Genomic DNA, 18,949 nt, shown 5'->3' with positions numbered 1-18,949 from the left:
AACAACTAGAGGAATACTAAGCCCAAGGAGAAAAGATAAAGCTACACTTTGATCAACTAAGGTCCCTGCAGTATTATGAACTTTAATATAAATAGATCTTTAAACTTGGAGAGATTTTGCAAGATGGGTCAGATACTTCAAAGATAACTATCTCCCTGTGAAGAATAAGGAATCTGTTCCTCTGGAATACAGCGAGCCTTAAAATACACAGGTCTCCAAGCACATGAGTCATCCTATGGATGTGAAACCATCCAGAGAATACTGAAGCACAGACAGGACATCTGATGGCATGAGAAGAAACGTCAAACAATTGAGGCAAAGTGAGAGAATAATGAATGCTAAGATTAATATTTCAGCAGCCTATTTAAAATCATGTTATTACAGTGCTTGAGGCATTAAATTTGCTGGGCTGACTAGTGTGGGGAATCAGTTTATTTTAAACATTCTGCAATCTTAGAGAACTTGCAAAAGTTTTCAAGCAAGCTAATGCATTATGCATCTGAAATGGGCAGAAAAAATGCGTAAATACTGAATGCAACAAAAATTGATAGAGGAGTAGAAAAGATTGGAGTTGAAAAATGGATGCTCTTCATATTTCAAGGAGATGGAATCATGTTGAGTTTCTTTTGCTTTCGCTGTTATTTCTTTGTAAATAAGAACACCTGGGAATTTCATCATGAGATTTCTCAAGGTTATTCAGGAAACATTTTCCCACTGGTTAATGTTAATCTGCAAGGCAAAGACTAAATCATCAGTTTGTAGGAGGCCAGAAACAGTGAGAGGCAGTGGCTCGGTAATTCCAGTCCATGCTATTGATAAGCAATGAAGTGTACATCATGGCTTCTGAAATGGAGCAAGAGCAATAATACCCTCCACATGGGGTTACCTGCTGTGGATTCCCAGCTGGAAGAGACTTGTGGAAGCATAATCATAGAATAATTTAGGTTGGAAAAGACCTTTAAGACCATCAGGTTCAACCACAAGCTACAGTCTACCCTACCCCAGGTCCCAGCAGAAATAGCTCTCCCATCTTCCATGTTCCTGGTGTGAGAGGACACAGGAGGGGGCAATCATTAAAAGGCAGCCTGACCAGCATTCTTATAGGGCTTACGTGTGCTACAGCAAGGGCTGGAGCAGAGACCTGTTGTATTCATTAAACATAGGGAACAACCTCTTGCTGTTGCTACAAACTGGTTCTTAATGCTAAACCAAAAGGAGCTAGTCTCCATCTTATTTCTTATCAAGGAATGGCATGCTTTTGCTTTTTCAGCCTCTAGGCTGTTGTGTGTGTGCATAGAGCCCTATGGTTTGGGTGACCTCACAACAGAAAGTCTTGGTCTTTAATCCTTCCTTCCTTTCTTTCCTTCTGTCCTCCTTGCTCCCTGGACGAAAGAACAAAACCTTCCCTTTTCCAGCTAAATAAAACAGCATCCTCAAAGGCATAGACAAAAAACAGCCTAACAAACAGCTAAAACCTGGGTATGTGCTATACATGGTGTTTCATATGTTCTGTAAGAAACTTTTGCTTGCAAAAGCTCAACTTTAACCTATTTGCAGTGTTTACACTAGAGGTTTAAGTTTGATTGCTAGACGTCACAGTTCAAAAGAAATGGGGGGGAAAAATCCATATTAATTATTGAAGAACCTGAGTGTGTCTGATGTCAAGGAATCTTCAGTGTAGCAGAGCTTGTGTGCTGGAAGTTTTAGATAACTATGTTTTAATGCCTTCCCTGTGTAAATAATGAAGTGAATTCTGTACGGGACATGGCCTTGAGGTCACTGAATGTTTTCCTTCCAGCTTCCCAGTTGATGTCTCTGTAGCATGAAAGGGGATGTGGAGGTGAAAGAAGAAAGAGTGAAAATGTTAGCTGTGAACCAAAACTTTAGTAACCATCTGTAAGCGCTGAGTTCAGCTAGGAAGGATGAAGCAGCTTCTGCCACAGAAATACCCATGCAGCAAGTAGCAGATGCTTTTTCCAACATTGCAGTGCTGGTGCCTGGAACCCCACCTCGGCTCCAAGCTGGTGGGAGGACTGTGGTGGAAGCAGGCAGAGCCCCAGTACATCTTTCTCATGACATCTGCCTCCTTTATGTTGCAATATCTTACCCTGCTGGGAAGTGGTGCAGGAAGCTGAAAAAAGTCTTCATAGATTGGCATCAAATAGGAGTATTCAGTAGGCTCTGTACCTATGGCAAGCTTGCTCAAGGAAAGCTTGAAATAGTCATAGTCTTGGTTGTGATGTACTATAATGAGGTGTTTTCAGGTTTTCCAATTGCCACACCTGTTTCTCTGTTGGCCAGGTGGCCCATTTGAAACCATCTCATCTGAGTTATACCTCCTTACTGTCAGCACGTGTTTTGTCTGAACCTCTTAAATACAGCCCTAGAGTCATATCCAACCTTTAATTCCTGAACACGGCGTAGTTATTATTCACCTTGCTCTTAATTCTCTGACACAGACAGAATTTCTTCAGGGTGAGATTTTTTTCTGGGTCTTCCTTATGGAGTTCTTCAAAGCTTCTTGTCTAATCTTTTTCTTTCTGTATTGGGGGACTTTGTTTCACAAACTTGTTAAGATCTGATTGTGGAACAAAACACTAGCAGTCGTAACCACTGAGATAGTGAAGTCTTTGTAGCCTAATTAAAAGTAAGCTCTAACTGGAGCCTGTTTGGGTCAAACACCCCTGTGTAATCTCATAGCAAAACAACCGCTTTGTTAGTGGATGTCTGGAGTGTTTCAGTGACAAAGTAGATCAGGTTGTCCCATGTTTGATCAGCCCACATAAAGTCAACATGGGGATTGCAGTCAGGATGGGTTGGTATGTGGGCAATCACCCCATCTCTCCACCAAAGCTGGGGGGTAGGACATCGCAAAGGAATGCACCTGGGGACCAGGCTAACAGGATAAACCTATCTCATGCTGAAGCTATACAATCATCTCTTTTCATTGTATGCTTAATGCCTTCTGTTAGAATAAAGAATGTAACTGCATAAGTATTTATGTTATACCAATGCCTAATTCTGGAGCTTTAAAGCTGCAAAGGTAGAAATATTCACAAGTCTTCCTTTCTTGCCTTTAGCCATCTTTTTGCCTTACTTGTACTTCTTGGTATAATGATCTAAAGAGTCGGGACAATGTATAGGTCTACAATAGAGCAGCCTGTGGCTTTTTACTGTTCCTATGATGTATTGCCACTTGCAGAAACTGCAGCCTGGATTAAGAGAAGAGAGAAATTGTTGAGTGTGACAGGTCAGGTGTAGTCCTGGTATTTGCAAAGAATTGTACATTGGGATTCGAATTGAGCCATGAATCCACTTTGGTTGCCCTTATAAAATCTTATTTCTGCCTGAAAAGCTCTCTGTTTAAAAATAACAGGAGATTGTGAGTATCTACCCCTCATCCCCAACAAAACAAAACCTCAAACAAATAACCTCAAACCCACAACCCAGGGCAGTTGTGATTATTTCTGAAAATACCTGAAGTCTGTCTTCTTGAATACCTGTTTAACCCTTGCACTAGTTGAGATTTCTCCAGTCATTGGGCTGAATGTTCAGGGGTCTAGGTTAAAGAGATGGAAAAAATGAAAATGCCCAAGAGAGTTTGCTGGGTGGAAAGTTTATCTACACACATAGATGAGGTTCAAGGTTTTACATAGGCAATTTCAGATGGACTGTGTATTACTGGCTATTAATACACCTTTTCTATCCATTTACTTAGTGCCCATGCCTTTGGTACATGGGATCTGGATTCCTGACCCACTTTGCTTGGTTTATTATGCACTGTTGAATGCTTTCTGTGGTATTTACATTCCATTTCAACATTTCAGGAAAGGAAATAATCCAGGATATTTTTTCCCTTGTCTATTAAGTTATTTGTGTTGATAAATTAATAAAGGAGGTTTGAATGGGACGTGATAAGGTGGTAAGTGTTTTGTCAGAGGCAGCAGAGCTAAACTGTTACACATCCGAAATGTAACCCATGGCAGGGGACAAACATGTACTACCTATGTTTACAATAGGATTAAATCTAAACCAAATGCACTAAAATTAAACATAAAAATAATAAAATGGTCTTAATTCCCCAAATTCTCCAATTATAACTGATGCTTGTCAAAATACAGCACTACAATATCAATAAGAAAAAGCTTATGGAATATCTGGATCGTGAAAGACTACTTAAAACAATATTAGGCATCTACAGCTTTATGTATCAATAAATACTTACGCTTTTAAGAGACCTTAAAAGCTATTGTAGGCTATGAAGACATTAGTTGCTGTCCAGAACAACAGTATCAGAAGCACTGATTCAGTAAAATGTGTAACATAAAGCCCTCAGAGTAATAAACAATATAATAAAAACTGTCAGTGTTGTAGTAGTTTAAAAAGTGCCTTCAAGCTTAAAGCCAAGACCATGTAGTTAGAATAATGACTTAAGATGTGAGAAATTTATGTTCAGTTCTTTGCTTGCTTGTGGATTTTCTGCGTGACCTGTGTCTGTTTCTGTGGCGCTTGGCTCCCTGCACACTGGTGCAGATGCCTGGCTGAATTTCTGCTTTGTGAGGCTGCTGCCTGTCTGCTCAGCCTGGGTCACTAAGTGCATGCATACTTCTCACTTCACTCTTGCAGGGTGTTAGTGGTATCAGCTTCAACTAAAAAGTTGGGGATTTATGTATTTAATTTTGCAAGTGTGATGGGCACAGACAGTGACAAATAGACCGGGTTAAGTAATGGTAACTCAACTGGACTCCAAAATAGGGGCGATATTCTCTTCCCACTTCCCACTGCAAAGTGCTTGTGGTCTGTAATGGGAGCTATATTATACCAGAGATGATGATTTTTCTTGGTGGTTCTGAATACAGGTTTATTTTCCTATTGAAGTGGTACTTAGTCATGCGAAATGTCTTTTTGCTTGAGTTCAGCTGGCTATTAGTCACCTCTCCTTGCAGCTTGCTGGCTTTATGTCTACGTCTGCATCTCTGGAGGTGAAAGATGCCACTACCATGGCTGGGAAAGCTCTCTGTCAGTTCATGAGGTGCCATTCCCACTGAACATTCGGGGCTTGCTCTCTGTCGGTCACATCACACACAAGATGAAGCTACAGTTGGTAGGAGGTTGTTGAAGACAAGCTGCCTGAAATGGAGAGTTGGGATTAAAGCATGTGTGTAGGTGCAGGAGTTGCAGGAAAAAAATATTTCCACTGACAGACGTTTCTGGGTTAGATCGGGGGTGCTTGATCACCAATAACTCAACCTGTTCTCTTACCTTGATGCCCACAGAATGGCAAAGAAAGAATGTACCAAATGGTTTAACACTTTAACACCAGCCAGTCATAGATGATGTCTAGAAAAACTTAAAATCCTACTTGCCTCGATGATTTCCCCAAGCAGTTATTTCCATTAAAATATTCCACGGTAATTGTAACAACTCAAAATTCTGTAAGAGTTTTTATATATTTTTATGATTTAAATTGTGGCCAGGGAGAAGCTGCTAAGCAGATTTAGTTGCACAGGAATGACATGAACAAAAGCAAGTTTTCATCTGCTTATTAGGACTGCCTGGTTACAACCTAAGGCTGGAGCTAATTCTTTCACATTTTTTGCATTCATGATTCATTTTCAGTTGAAGCTGCCTGATAGAAATTCAAAACTTGCACTGTGTTTAAGCATACGCAGTAGTAAACTTACATCAAAATAGTAATTAAATAATTTCTGACAATAATCTCTGCTGAGACAGACATGGCACTGTAAGAAGCCTTCCACCAGTTGTTCAAACAACTTGTGGTCTTTTGTTCCCCATTGGGCTGGCCAGTTTTAATTGGGGACGGAACACCAACAGTTTTCTTGGTCACTCATCACACCTAGGTATGAGGGTGAAGCTGGAGGTTGCCTTAGGCTTGCCTACAAGGATGCTTGTCAAGAGCCCTCTCATGAGGCATCTTTCAGTTCCTTATCCCAATTTGTGAATTGTGCCAGTGAACTTGGGTTCATTACTTCTCTCCTCCATTTGGAAAGATGCACTGTACTTTTTCTTTCTTCAGACAGCTTTGCAGTCTGTATATTTGGAGAAAGGGGATGAAAGCAAATAGTACGAAGTATCGGAGCCATCTTCATACTGGTGAATTAGGCTAAAAGCAAAATTCCATCTTTGGATCCCACCACAAACCCCAGGGGAGGGAGCCCAAAGTACCTGGTGGAAAGGAGGCAAGAGAAGAGAAAGGTAGGAGCTGGCAGACTGGAAATGGTTATTTCGGGTACGTGAGTTTTGTGATGCTTAAGTTATTCTGCCTTCTTAAAAAGAGCGAACTATAATGTGGAGAGTTGTTTCAATGTAATTGTGAAGTCTGGACTAGCTGGGCTCATGTGCTTGGGGTGACTTTATCACTTTAATGTACAGCAGTAGCTGCTGGTGTTGGAGTGAAAAAAATTTGCAGAGTGAAAGAAAACGAAGATAGGACACTGTGTAGAAATCTTGCATTGTGGAGGCCATTTGGGGGTTTCCTCTGTGGAAGACTGTGCTGCTCACGATGCTGCAGCCTCCTGCTGCCAGCCACAACAGAGGCTGCTACTGAACTGGGAATGAACGCTGGGGCAGGAGCAGCTCCTGTCCCCAGGCTAGTGGCAGTGTGCATGGGACATTGCCACCCAGCAAGAATTGACAGACTAAAACTCAGTTCAGTGTGACTGTAAGAAGGTTAAAATGAAACTGGTGGACTAAACTAGCGATTAACTGTCTAGATGAAAGGATTGTGAAACAATATTATATAACATTTGCATTCCAAAAATATTTTAACTGATGTCTTTTTTTCTTCTTTCCATGTGTGTTTGTTTAAATACTTGCTGGCAGGCTAAATTTTTTATGTTTGAAATTGGGGTTTCTTGATTTGGGCCTTTGACCACTGTTTTGGAGGCAGCCCAACATCTAGTTAAGCCTTCATTACTGCTAGTGGAAGGGACTGAGGGATATGAACTTGTAGGATATCCTACTTCAAATTAAGCGATGGTGACTTTTTTTCCTTGCCATGAATAAGGCAAGCCAATAGGGAACTGTGGTGTGTTCTGAACATTTTTTTCCTTAAATATTGAGATCAAGGAAGCTCCCCCAACCATTTATAAGCCCTTTCTACTTTTCACTGTCTTCCTCTCTGGATGTTAGCATTATTATTAGCTGATCACAAATTTCAGCAGTGAGTTAGCATGACAGTGGCTTAGTCTGCAGGAAGTAGGTCAGGGATGCTCAGCACTCTGCAGGACCCTTTTTCACTCCTACTCAGGCAGAGAAAAATCTGAGCATGCAAGAAGCTAGAGGGATGATAAGTCTGTCTGGAAGCAACACTTTCACTGGTTTGTACTCTCTGACTGGTCCGTCAGTGTGGTGTAAAGTATGTGATTTGAGTGAAATTTGGTATTGGGAGAGACAGGAGGAGGTAGTTCTGCTTGCATCCTTTGTCTGCGTCCATCCACCTGTTAGTGAAGTAACATTGCAGATCTGAAAATGCAACAGACACCCATGATGTGTCTGTGTATGTTTGAAGGCTATAGATTTATTTTGTGAAAAGGCTTTTCTCAGGTTGAGAAGCTGACGTGCATGCAAACAGAGGCAGCATTTTGGAGTCCTGAATATCATCTCCAGTGGCACCAACTTGTTGCAGCTTTTGCTGCCCAAGCAATGGGAGGCATACAGCCTTAGGTTCAAATATCATCCTTCAGTAGAGAGTACTCCTGGAACTCTTCTGTCATCTTCCAAAAATACTAATAAAATATAGCAAACAAGAGAAAGCAAAGGCATCATTCTTTACTTGGTATACTTCTCTGAATTTCCACTACTGTCTAACACTTTATCCAGCAATGGATCATCCCTTGCTTGAGGCCCTTCCACTCCAGTGGACTTGTAGTATGAAGCCCCGTGCAATGGAGATGTCTGGGCAATTGGCACTGAACCAGGGCATTTCCTCATAAAAGCTGTCACGAAGCCTCTTGGTTTATCTGTTGCCATGGGGACACCACTTACTTTCTTTGGAGAAATTTTTGGGCAACATGCAATGTAAGCAGGTATAGCTTTAGATGGCTGAAATTTAAAATAAACTTATTACAAAGCTACTTTCTTGTGCTCTGCTTGGCAATCTAAGGCATTATTTATTCTTCTGTAATACAAGCTCCTGGCAAAAACTATCTAGGACTGTGACTTCAAAATCTGGAGACTAACCAATTATTTCAGTAATGATTTTGGTGTGCCATTTGACACACCACAAATTGCTCAGCGTATTTAATCCTATTAACGGAAGCGGAGAGATGTGATCCTTTTATGCTTAGAATCAACAAATGTTGCAGCTCAAACCATGCTATCTCAAACAGCTAACTAAACAGGCACTGAGAAGTGAATCTGATGGTTGGCTCCTTGACTTGCCAAAAAAAAAATATAGATAATGCCATGTGTTTGGAAATTGCCAGAGTGAAATCCGGCTGCTGTTATTTTTTTTCAAAGAATCACTAAAATGTTTGTTTTCTCTTGTATAGCTCTAGGCTTATTTGTGGTTTCTTTTTTTTTTTTTAAGGCTGAAGTATTAGCAACACTCTCACTTGCTTAATTAATGCAAAAGCTTCCACTTTTTTTCTACCTCTAAGTAAGATGGAGACCCTGCTGTGGGATGAGCTCTAATATTTTAAAGAAAATTATATTCCTTAAAAAATGCTATATTAAATACTAACAAAGTTACAATGTCAAATATTCCAAATTTAAGGAATAAAGTTATTATTCCTTAGGTGTCCAGGGTAGTTTCTTTTCAGCACAGCTGGGCACTCTTGCTGGGAGGCAATCTTCAATTAACTGTGTGTGTACACTAATAGTTTTCCCAAAACTTGATAGTACTCCTTTAATAAGAGCTTTCATGTGTAACCTCTTAAGGATTTCAAAATGTTTAATTCCTTGCTCTTCAACTGTACGATATCTTCCATTTTGGCTAAGGGCGTAAAGAACAGAAATGAGAAATTATCTGTGGAAGAGCTGTAGAAGGAGATGGTACACCTCCCTGCTTGGATACAGCAGAGGAACAGTGAGAGACAGAGATCTTGGCTTCCCCTGGCTTGAACAGGCATGGGCACTGATGTTTTCACCCCAGCTCCTCAGACATGTTCTTGTCTCCTTGGCCTGTACTTTTCATCATGACTTTCATGGCTTTTCTCCTTTCACTACTTTAGACATTGATCCCAGTCTCGCCTCACTTCTATACCAATCCAGAGCTCCTAAAGTTTCTTTTAGGATATTCTGTGCTATGTGCACCTGCCTCCATGCGATTCCTGTTCTTGTTGTTTTACAATTGATATTTGCAGGTTTCAGAAGCTAAAATGAGCCTTTGGACTCGTTTTCAATTGAGCGATATCACCCTCCTGTAAGAAATAAATATCTGTAGAGGTCAAACATAATTAGTGTTGCTTCTTCTACTTTGAAATCTCCAACCCTAATGAAAGTAAAACAAATACTATAAACAATTTGGGTGATACACTTGGTTGTTATCTTAGTGGTTTTTTTTGTTTTGCCTTTTTTTCTTTTTTTTGGGGGGGGAAATGTTATCTACATAATTAGGGAATATACTAAGAATCATAGTTCAGGCTGGAAAGGACCTCCGGAGGTCAACCACTCCAATGCTTTTATCAGAAGCAGGCCAGACTGGATCAGGTTGCTCTAGGCTATGCTCAGTCGTGATGCTGCATGCCTGGAAGCCTGTGGATTGCTTCAGAATTTCTGGGACGCCCTAGGCCTGCTGAAGACTTAACTGTGACTCTGCTTTAATGGGATGAAACAGGATACCCGAATGAGTTTTGGAGTAGGTAGAGGGGGAAAAACCACAGGTAAGCATAGGAAAGCATACTGCAGTTTGTTCTCAGAGAAAAGACTTGAATAAACCTTAAATAAATGAAAAAAGTCGGGATGGAAGCCTGTGTGTTTTTTTTTTTGTAGGTGTTGTGATTTTTCAGGTGAAAGTACCTGACTCTGTAGGTCACACATCATTGCCAAGGAATTTCATACCCTTCCCAGAAAACTTACCCTAAGCCACTACTGCAAGCTGTGGGTATTTCCTGAAGAGAACCCACAGTGTTTCTAATGCCTTTTGTTGCATGTGCTGCGAGTCTCCCATGGTGTGATGTAATGCAACATGGCATGTGGTGTTATAAATAGAAGGATGAGATCTTGCAAAAACCTGCCTGCCAGGCAAACTTTTTTTTTCTTTGAAGGGTTTTCTAAGCTCTTAACTATGCTCCCTTTTTCCAAAAGGTACCTTTTGCTCTTGCACCCTCCTGCTCAGGTTCCTGGGTTGGGTTCGAATGGCTTTTTCTTCCAGTTTCTTTCTGTTGGTCAACAGCTCAACAAAGCCTTCATAAGGGCAATGTCTTGCTTCTATCAGCTCCTGCCTCTCCTTTAATCCGTGCCTATGCATTTCTAATTTGCTTGTTGCTATGGGCAAGATGTTAATTTTAGTAACCTTGTGTAATTACTCTGAAGTCACTGTAGTTAATACTCATGTACAGTATACCACCAATCACAATCTGTCCTTGTGTTGTCTTAATTCATTTTTTTGCTTGCTTTCTAACCCCCGCCAGTAAAATCAATCTGTGGCTTTAACAGCAATGCTACTAGTAGAATAATATTCGGATGATGTTTTAAATAGGCTGTGGAGTCATAGTTACCAACATGACGATGTGTGAGCAGATCCTGAGGCTTTCTGGCAGTGATGCTGCACTGCAATTTCATGGTCTCCAGCTTGTTCTGTGCTCTCCAGAAGAGTGCTGGGTTACTATATTTATACTGATCAGTTAAAAATACTGCTTACCAGCATTTATTTCTAGAACTGTTTGGGTTTACAGGCAGGCTTCTCCTCTGTGTGGCTGACCAAGAACAGTGCCTTTTAGCTGTATCTTGTATAAGAGCTGAAGGTCATATATCAATTGCCTGCTAGTAGTCATTAGTCTAAAACGTCAGCTGTAAAGCAGGACTAATTGGGACTCCCTCTTTTATATGTTTCATATTCTAGTTTGGGACATAAAAGGGATAGAAAGGGCTTTTTTTTTTTTCCACAAGCAATTGTTAGTAGTTCACTCTTTGCCTTTCTTGTAGGATAAAGTGATATATTCTTCTGTGCTTCTTTCAACACAGTGTCAGAAATATAGTGTCTTACCTGTAGTAGTTCAAATTCATGTATAACATGCCTGCAACTTTGACATGGTGTGATTGTCTGTTGCAAAGCATGTTGCTTCTGTTGAATAATGATAATAAAACAAATCAAACAAAACAACATGACAAAAAAATCCAAACATATTGTAGTACCTCTTCCTCAAGTCTCAACAATTTTAGCCAACAAAGGGTGTGTTCATACAAGAAGAGAGCACTTTGGCTTTTGCTACATTTTGGTGGAACTACGCAGAAGTGTGCATGCAGAAGCGACTGAGGTATTTTACAGAGGAGAGGCTGTATCAGACTTCACGTTGTTCCCGAAGTGTGAAGAGGAGCAGTCAAATGAACCAACAAATAACTGGCTTGTTTATTAACTTTCCACTGATAGTGAATCCATGCAAAGGAAAACATTAAGCAGGGAAAATGTTAGCACATGAATGCTGCAGTGAGTTGAATCTCCATGCATTGTGTTTGGCTCAGTAATTTAGGCAAAAACAAAACAGATTCTGCCTAAAGCAACACAGCCCTTGTTAAATTTCACAACTCATGAAACATTTGAAGTGCTATAGTGTTACAAATTAAAAGCATGTTTATATGCTTGATTAGATGCAGATTAGAGAATAGTGAAGTCTTTTTTATTTACTCTTGATCTTTCCACCTATGTTGAAACATGATCCTTTATTAAACCTTATCTGCTGTTGTGCTGTCTTGCCTCTGATTTGGGGAGTTCCCATTTGGATCTGCTGCATGGAGTGTCATTTTCTTTTTGTCTGCTTTAAGGGATGTTCTTCAAATCAGAATTTCTTCTGTCTTAATTTGTTCTCTTCCAGTTGCAAGAATTTATTTCTGTCCATACTACAGAAAAGCAGTTTGATTAAGTAATGGAAACAAACATTGCTCTTCCAACACAGAATATTTTTCTTCTAGATATAAACTAATGTGCTCCTAGAAGCACTAGGCTGCTTCTGAATATAAACGTTGTGTACCTTATCAGAAACAAATGGATCTAGTATGGGCTGCAATCCAACACGTTCTGGACTTCAAAATTTGTACAACAAATTATGGATTTCTGCAACTATTTAGTTGATAGCCAGGAAATAAGTGAGGGGGAGAACCAGGTGCTACAGTGTTGTGTTTTTTTTGTCTTTAATTTCCCTTAGTGGAAAGAAAAACACCTCATAATAGTACGAGTACTGTAAGAAAGTGCACTTGCTTATAAAACCTACGTAAGTAAAGGACTCTTAATCGCTGGTATCTTGTCTCTCATTGTTGACCGATAAATGTGAAGAGGGGACTAAACGAGCCAAGTGTGTACTTGTGGTTTTTTTTGAATCCTTAATATTTATAAAAAATGAATTTTGTATTTGTGACCACATTGAAGCCTGGCTTCTACAATGCAATGGAATCTGAAATTAGGCATGGCTTTTAGTAACCTCCTGGGGTGAAAGAATAATTCTGCTAATTGCCTTGTAACGTGACATAAAGAACAGTGGAAACACTTATTAGAAAGGCGTGAAGAAACTGAACACCACACCTTTGATAGAATCCAATAACAGGAAGTATCTGAGGTGTCTTAAGATGTCTCTGAGTTCTCCTGTCTTCTGAACTGCAACACTGTTTGCCCTTAATCGCGCAAGAAACTGGTACTGGAAAGAAAAGAAGATATATCTGCAGATGGTACAATGATTTTGGATCAGCCAACTATCTCGTAAACTATTAAGATAAATCCTAACGAAAAATTTTGCATCTTTAAAAAAAAAAATAAAATCTGACACTTTCATAGGCTTGCTCTTCTACAACATTACTGAAGGATACCCTTGTGCTGCAAATCCAAGCCTAGGAGCTTCACAGCATAACTTTTTTTTTTTTGTCTAAAAACACATTATTCCTTATGGTACACTTGTTCTCTTCCAACGTGTCTGGCTGCAGCCTGCAGTAAAGTGGCTTCACAACCCCTTTGAGAATGCTGGAAATCTACAGATCAATAAAAGAAAGGAATTATCTTAAAATCAAATGGTGTGTTTGGGACAATGCAAACTTGGGAAATCCATTCTCAGTCATCTAGGTTGCCAGAGACTCCAATGCATAAATTTTCTTGGAGGAAAAACAATTACCTAGTGATGAAAAGTAAATGAAGGAATTCAAGGCTGATGATATGTAGTGGCTATTTCATGGTTTTACCTCTGAACCATGGAGATAGAGGTTATCTTTTGCAAAGAAACATTATGGAAAGGGGGGTACAAAAATATTGTTAGGAGCCATCTCTTGCCAAGTGCTAGCAATAAACTGCTGACTCTTCTGCATTTTTTTTTTCTTTTTTTTTTTTTCTCTCCTGTTTCTGTACTGAATCCCCGGTCATGCAGTGACAGCAGTGGTGACAACTGCTGCAGGAACTCAGTATGCTTGTATTTTAAGTGAGACTGTTTGAAGTGTCAAGCATGACTGGCTGGCTGCCTGTGTCTTCATGGTAGTTTGCCTACGTACAATTGTGCTGTAGTGTTTTGTTTTTTTTTAAAGTTTTATTAATAGGGATAGTCTCCATACTTGATCAAATGATAAATGTTAAGGACGTATTCTACACCTTACTACAGTACACATGGTCAGCACCCTTGAAGTAAGTGATGAACCAGAAAATTTTTCATTTATTAAACCATGGTGTACATTGTAGCTGTGTAATGAAATTTATTCCTTGCAAAGCTTGTTTGAGAGCTGTGTTCTGGAATTTGTGTGCAATTCTTTCACAGTTGTCCTTCAGCTTAAAGGTCTTGCAGTGCAGCCGAGCTCAGCATGGAGTAGACTTTCTTTTGCCTATAGTTATCTTGAGCACTGGAACAACTGAGATGTGAGCTTATGTATCTGTCTGTAAGCAGAGAGGTGAAGTGGAGTGTGTCTCTGCTCCAACCTGCTCCACACACGCCAGACTTTTCCCCAGTGGAAGTCAGTCTCCCACTACCTTTGCACAAATGTTATAAATAGGCCAGCTATACTCAAAATAGTTCTGATATCAGAATAACCTTTCTATCAAGATTATCGGGTGCAACTGAATGAAACACACGTTAGTTTCTTTTTTTAACAGTTTCCTGAATTTCTTTAGAAATTGTTACTAACGGAGCAGTTGTTTTATCATCCTGTAGATTCCTGATAGAAATAATTAGCTTCTCTCACCACGGAGAATCAATGCAATAAACTGTTCTTGAGACCTATCCTGCCAAAGATAGGTGTTTAAAAATGTTCTCTGCATGAGTAATTGTTTTCTATGTTATCTGGAGAGAGAAATAGATTTACATCTCAGAAACAATTGTAGACTGCTAAAATTGCCCACTTTCAAAAGCCAATTATTTTTTTTTTCCTGTTTTCCACCTAAGAGTTCAATTTTGATATGGAAACTATCTTGAGTCACAGTGATATGGGGTCAATCTTATCAGAATATATTTTCTGGTCATTCATCACTGTGCTGTGTGGGTCTTGACTTCATTCCCCCCTGCCTCCCCTCACTAGAAACATGTCCTGCCTACTTATTTTCTTAGGCTTTGATTTTCTTTGTTATTTTTTTTTTCTTTTTGCTATAACTCTCACACCAAATTTGGACGAAATTTCTTTAGTTTTCCCTGCTTCTCCTCCCAGAGTAGGTTTTTCCTGTGTCTGAAACTTCCCCTTAGGTCTGGCAGTGCTATTCTGGGGTTTTAATGGTAGTCTGGGAATTACAGTTCACATTCAGACAGAAAGCCAATGAACCTGCTGAAGGATCTACTGGGGATTTGCCCTGTTAATGAAGGCTAACAGGATGGTGGCTGGTCATCTGAATAATAGTAATGTCTATTCCTGGTAATGAAATGGGCCAGTTCTTGTGCTTTTCACCAGTAAGGATGGGACTGTGCTTCCTTCAGGTTCTTTGCCTCCTTTGTAGTTTTTAAGCATGGGAGGCTGAATGTTGAACTGGGCTGGTGATTGAATATTATGAATGTTTTGTTCAAAGGAAGACCTTACTAATGTTTGACTTAATGTAAAATTTATTTTATGCCCATACACCTATAAGATATATACAGTTGTTGTTTTGATCTGTGCATATGCTACCTATAAATAACTTTGAAAAAGAATGGTTAAATGCCTTAACTACTGTTTGGAATTACATAACTGAGTACAACAGAAGTTCAGATGGCTTCTTCGTCTCTTATGTACAACTCAGAACACAAACAAGTTCCCAGGCTTTGCTTGCAGGAGACCAAAGAGTGGGTAAAAACAACAGAGGAGGAGAATGCAATACTTTTATGTTCTTTAGCTCTAGACAAACCCACCTTGATTAAACCAATAGAAGAAAAATGAAACATTAGCTTCAAGGGTGGGGTGGGAAAATCTGGAGGTAGATTTGTTTAAATAGTTTTAATGAGAGAGAGAATTTATTAACAAAAAAATAAATTTTGTTTTATTATATTTTATTTCTGCTCCTCTATTTGTGACTGTGTGCTTTTGATAGGTGAGGCCCTTTGCAGTAAATAAATAAAGTACACAAATGCCTATAAATATTAGTGCTGGATAATGATTTCCATATGGTTAAAATAAAGGAGTATTTTTTATCAACCCTTTCTGCTTTCAGTAAATATTTGCCCCCTGAAATGTTTACCATGGCATTTAATAATTTAAAAATATTACACTGTTAAGGACTTCACTCAAGGCTGGCATTACAATAGTGCATACAGCAGTATAGAATAGATGATGACCTCTGCTGAGGTTTTCTCCAAAAAGCCAAGGTAGACTAATAAAACCAGGCAGCGAATAGGTAAATGATACAAATGAATTCCTGTTTGAAGTACAACCTGTGCCAGGAAAAGAGTAAAGTGTTCTTCTAAAGTATTTATTTCCTGCTTCATTAACTGCTAGGGGAACAGTCTTCATATGTGCAACTCCAGGGATTTTCTTCTAGATATCTCAAGTAAAAATTTCAGGGCTCTTTTATACTTTTATTATGTGTCATATGTTAAATGCGATCAAATAAAACTTTACGTTCATATTTAAAATATTAACTAGAGACTGTTCTTCTTTTCTTTATTTTTTTATTTTTATTTTTTTAAATCTAGAATGTCTTTGCTCAACAGGTGTGTTTGAGAGGACCTGTGTATGAGGGAACTTTCCCTACTGTTGTTTTTTGAGGAGGGATGCAGCATTGACTTCAGTGGAGAGGAGGAGAATGTCCCAAATGGCCTAATAATTGCTTTTGAAATTCACTTGTTCCAATTTTTGATTTCTTTTTTCCTAGTATATCTCTAGCAGATGTGGACACTAGTGGAATTTATCTAGCAAGGCAGAATCTAATTGTTATACTTTTTTCCTGCTTTTAATATATGTGCTGCTTCTGCAAAGAAAATGGTGAGTGAGTAAATTGTAGTGACTAAAGAGATACGTATGTGTACAATCGTAACACAGACGTGAAGTCTATGGAGCTATAAAAGAACCTTCTGAAGGAACAAATAATAGGAAAGGAATACACAAACTGTCATGGCTTGTTATGAGTATAGCTGGGGAAAGCTTCCCAGTTTCAGCTGTAAAAGTAGGCAGTGAGATCTGCCCAGATTACTGTCTGATATGTTCCTACGGGGGAGGAGGATGGTGATGGAAGCTGGGCTCCCTTTTAAATAAGCACGCATACAGTCAGTATGGAAGAGATTTTGATGAATTTGTTTTAAAGAGAAGTGTGCTCATAAGTGTGCTGTATTGGCAAGCTACGTTTTTTCTTGCCCAGATGGGGGCTGAATCCTTTTGGTGTCCTTTAGATCACAATGAGTTGATTTATGACGCCAAGTCTAGAAAAGTATGTAGTATTTAAAGTCTCAGAAATTCTGGGACAATTTAATCTAAGAAAAGACCTGCTTGTGTAGGATGGAATTATTAAATGATTGTTCTTCCAGACTAATTATTAAATTATGTTCTTCCAGGCTCAAATATATGCTGGAATATACTTGAGCAAACAAATAAATAAACAAATATTGGTGACATGTCCGCAGTATCTCCCACTATCAAAATCCTGGAATCCTATGCAGACACTTTCCTGAGCGTAATACACTACCTCATGCATCATATGTTATTTCAGAAAGTAGGTAAACCCAAAAACTAAAAAGCCAAACCAAAGCAAACAAAACAACATCAAAACCAAAACCCTTGCACAGCAGTACTCTCATTTCAAGCAGAACTTGGCTTCTAACATTTGCTATCATCATATCCCTCTGATGTTTGCTGAGCAATTGAGTAACATCGCCTCCAAATCCTTTCAGAATTTTCTTTCCTTGTCAGCGATCTTTGAGGGTCATTGTAGAAGAAATTGTGTTTGCAGAAATGCTCTGGATCATGTATGTTGTATATTCCCTCAAACACACTTTGTGAAACTTGAACCTTGTTCCCCCTTAAGTTATCAAGCTTTGAATACACATCCCATTTAAATGATGATTTCTGGAGTGATTATGCCATCAAGACATGAATTTTGGGCTGTGGGTACTTCCACATGTATGATGTTTTCTGGCAGTCATTATCTGAAAACTTTTTTTTTTTTTTTTTTTTTTACATAGAAGTCTATTGTTATACACATCCTGATTTAGCTTGGCTTACACTCCTAAATTTTTCATTCAGTGCACAGATAACATTAGATGCCTTATTGTAAGGCATGAAGAGTCCCTATGTGTCAAACAAATCAACACCTGTTGAATACACCCAGCTCTTGATATGACTATTTTACTGGTGCTAGATTTGTCATAGTACAAATATAAATGTGTGAATTGATATGGTATGTCTGAAATTACTTTTTTTTTTTTTTTCCTAAAGAATATTCCTGTGGGGCTTTTATGCATGTCTGGTTTCATCAGATTCAGGGGATACGTAAGTATTACAGTCCTTACACTACTTACAACATTATTTGATTTATAGTAGAAGTTTAGGTTCTACTGATTCTTAGTATATGCTAGTATAAATTTAAAAATATCCACTGGGGGAGGGTTCAAACTTTAAATCTGTATTTCAGTTCCATTGCAGCATAAAATTATTAGTAAAATATAAATGTTATAAACTTTCACCAACCCAGAAATGTTGAAGACGAATAGTTTGTTTTCAAGCATCTTAAAATAAATAAATTTTGAAGACTTAGGGATGAGATAGTTTTTCTTACTTTTATTTAATGCAAATGATTTTAAAAACAGATATATAATCAAGTGAGTTTGGTAAAGATGAGAACGATAGTACAGACATCAATACATGGTTCTAAAATTCTTTCCTGAAAATCAGGAAAATGTATGTTTTAGATAAGCATATCCTTGCTCAGTGGATCTTTCGTGCTTACTAATTAGGATATTGGTGAGACACCATCTCTGATATTGCCCTACTTTTATCCACAGAGGCATCCCAGAGCACATCAGTTAAATAAGTCTTCCAGCTCTTACCTGTTTATCACTTTTCAGACATTGATTAGCAATTGAGTTCACAGTCTCCAGATGTATGTGTGTTCTTTTTGACCTACTAATCTAAGACATTTCTGAAATATTTATCTGGCTTTAGTAAGAATTCTCATGTAGATATCGTTAATTTAATGTGTCCATATTACAAACTCTAAAAAAAACAACTTGAAAATATGTGGGATAAGCTATGAAACATTCTCCTAGAATAACAACATTTATGCATAAGGAAAAGAATATTTAAAAGGAAAGAAAGTGACCAATTCACACATTTTGAGGTGTGTCGGGAATTTTTAGGACAATATTCAACAGCGTATTCCAGTAGATTTACTGCTAGAAGCTAGGATAAG

The 18,949-nt window shown here is 38.7% G+C and overlaps 1 long non-coding RNA gene across 3 annotated transcripts in view; it reads left to right on the top strand.

Moving 5' to 3' along the window:
* The window catches only part of LOC121071763, a 162,125-nt gene that overhangs the window by 35,778 nt on the left and 107,398 nt on the right, over positions 1-18,949 (top strand). Inside the window, exon 1 of one of the 3 annotated variants that reach the window (XR_005820760.1) lies at positions 6,094-6,216. The exons of the other annotated variants lie outside the window; for them this stretch is intronic. This is a non-coding gene — a long non-coding RNA (uncharacterized LOC121071763). Of the gene's footprint in view, positions 1-6,093; positions 6,217-18,949 lie in introns of those variants that run through there. 3 annotated transcript variants of the gene reach the window in all.

Source organism: Cygnus olor, chromosome 5, assembly GCF_009769625.2.
Source record: "Cygnus olor isolate bCygOlo1 chromosome 5, bCygOlo1.pri.v2, whole genome shotgun sequence".
NCBI lineage: Eukaryota > Metazoa > Chordata > Aves > Anseriformes > Anatidae > Cygnus > Cygnus olor.
The sequence above is the reverse complement of the archived record's forward strand: the minus strand, read 5'-3'. Positions and strand labels throughout refer to the sequence as shown.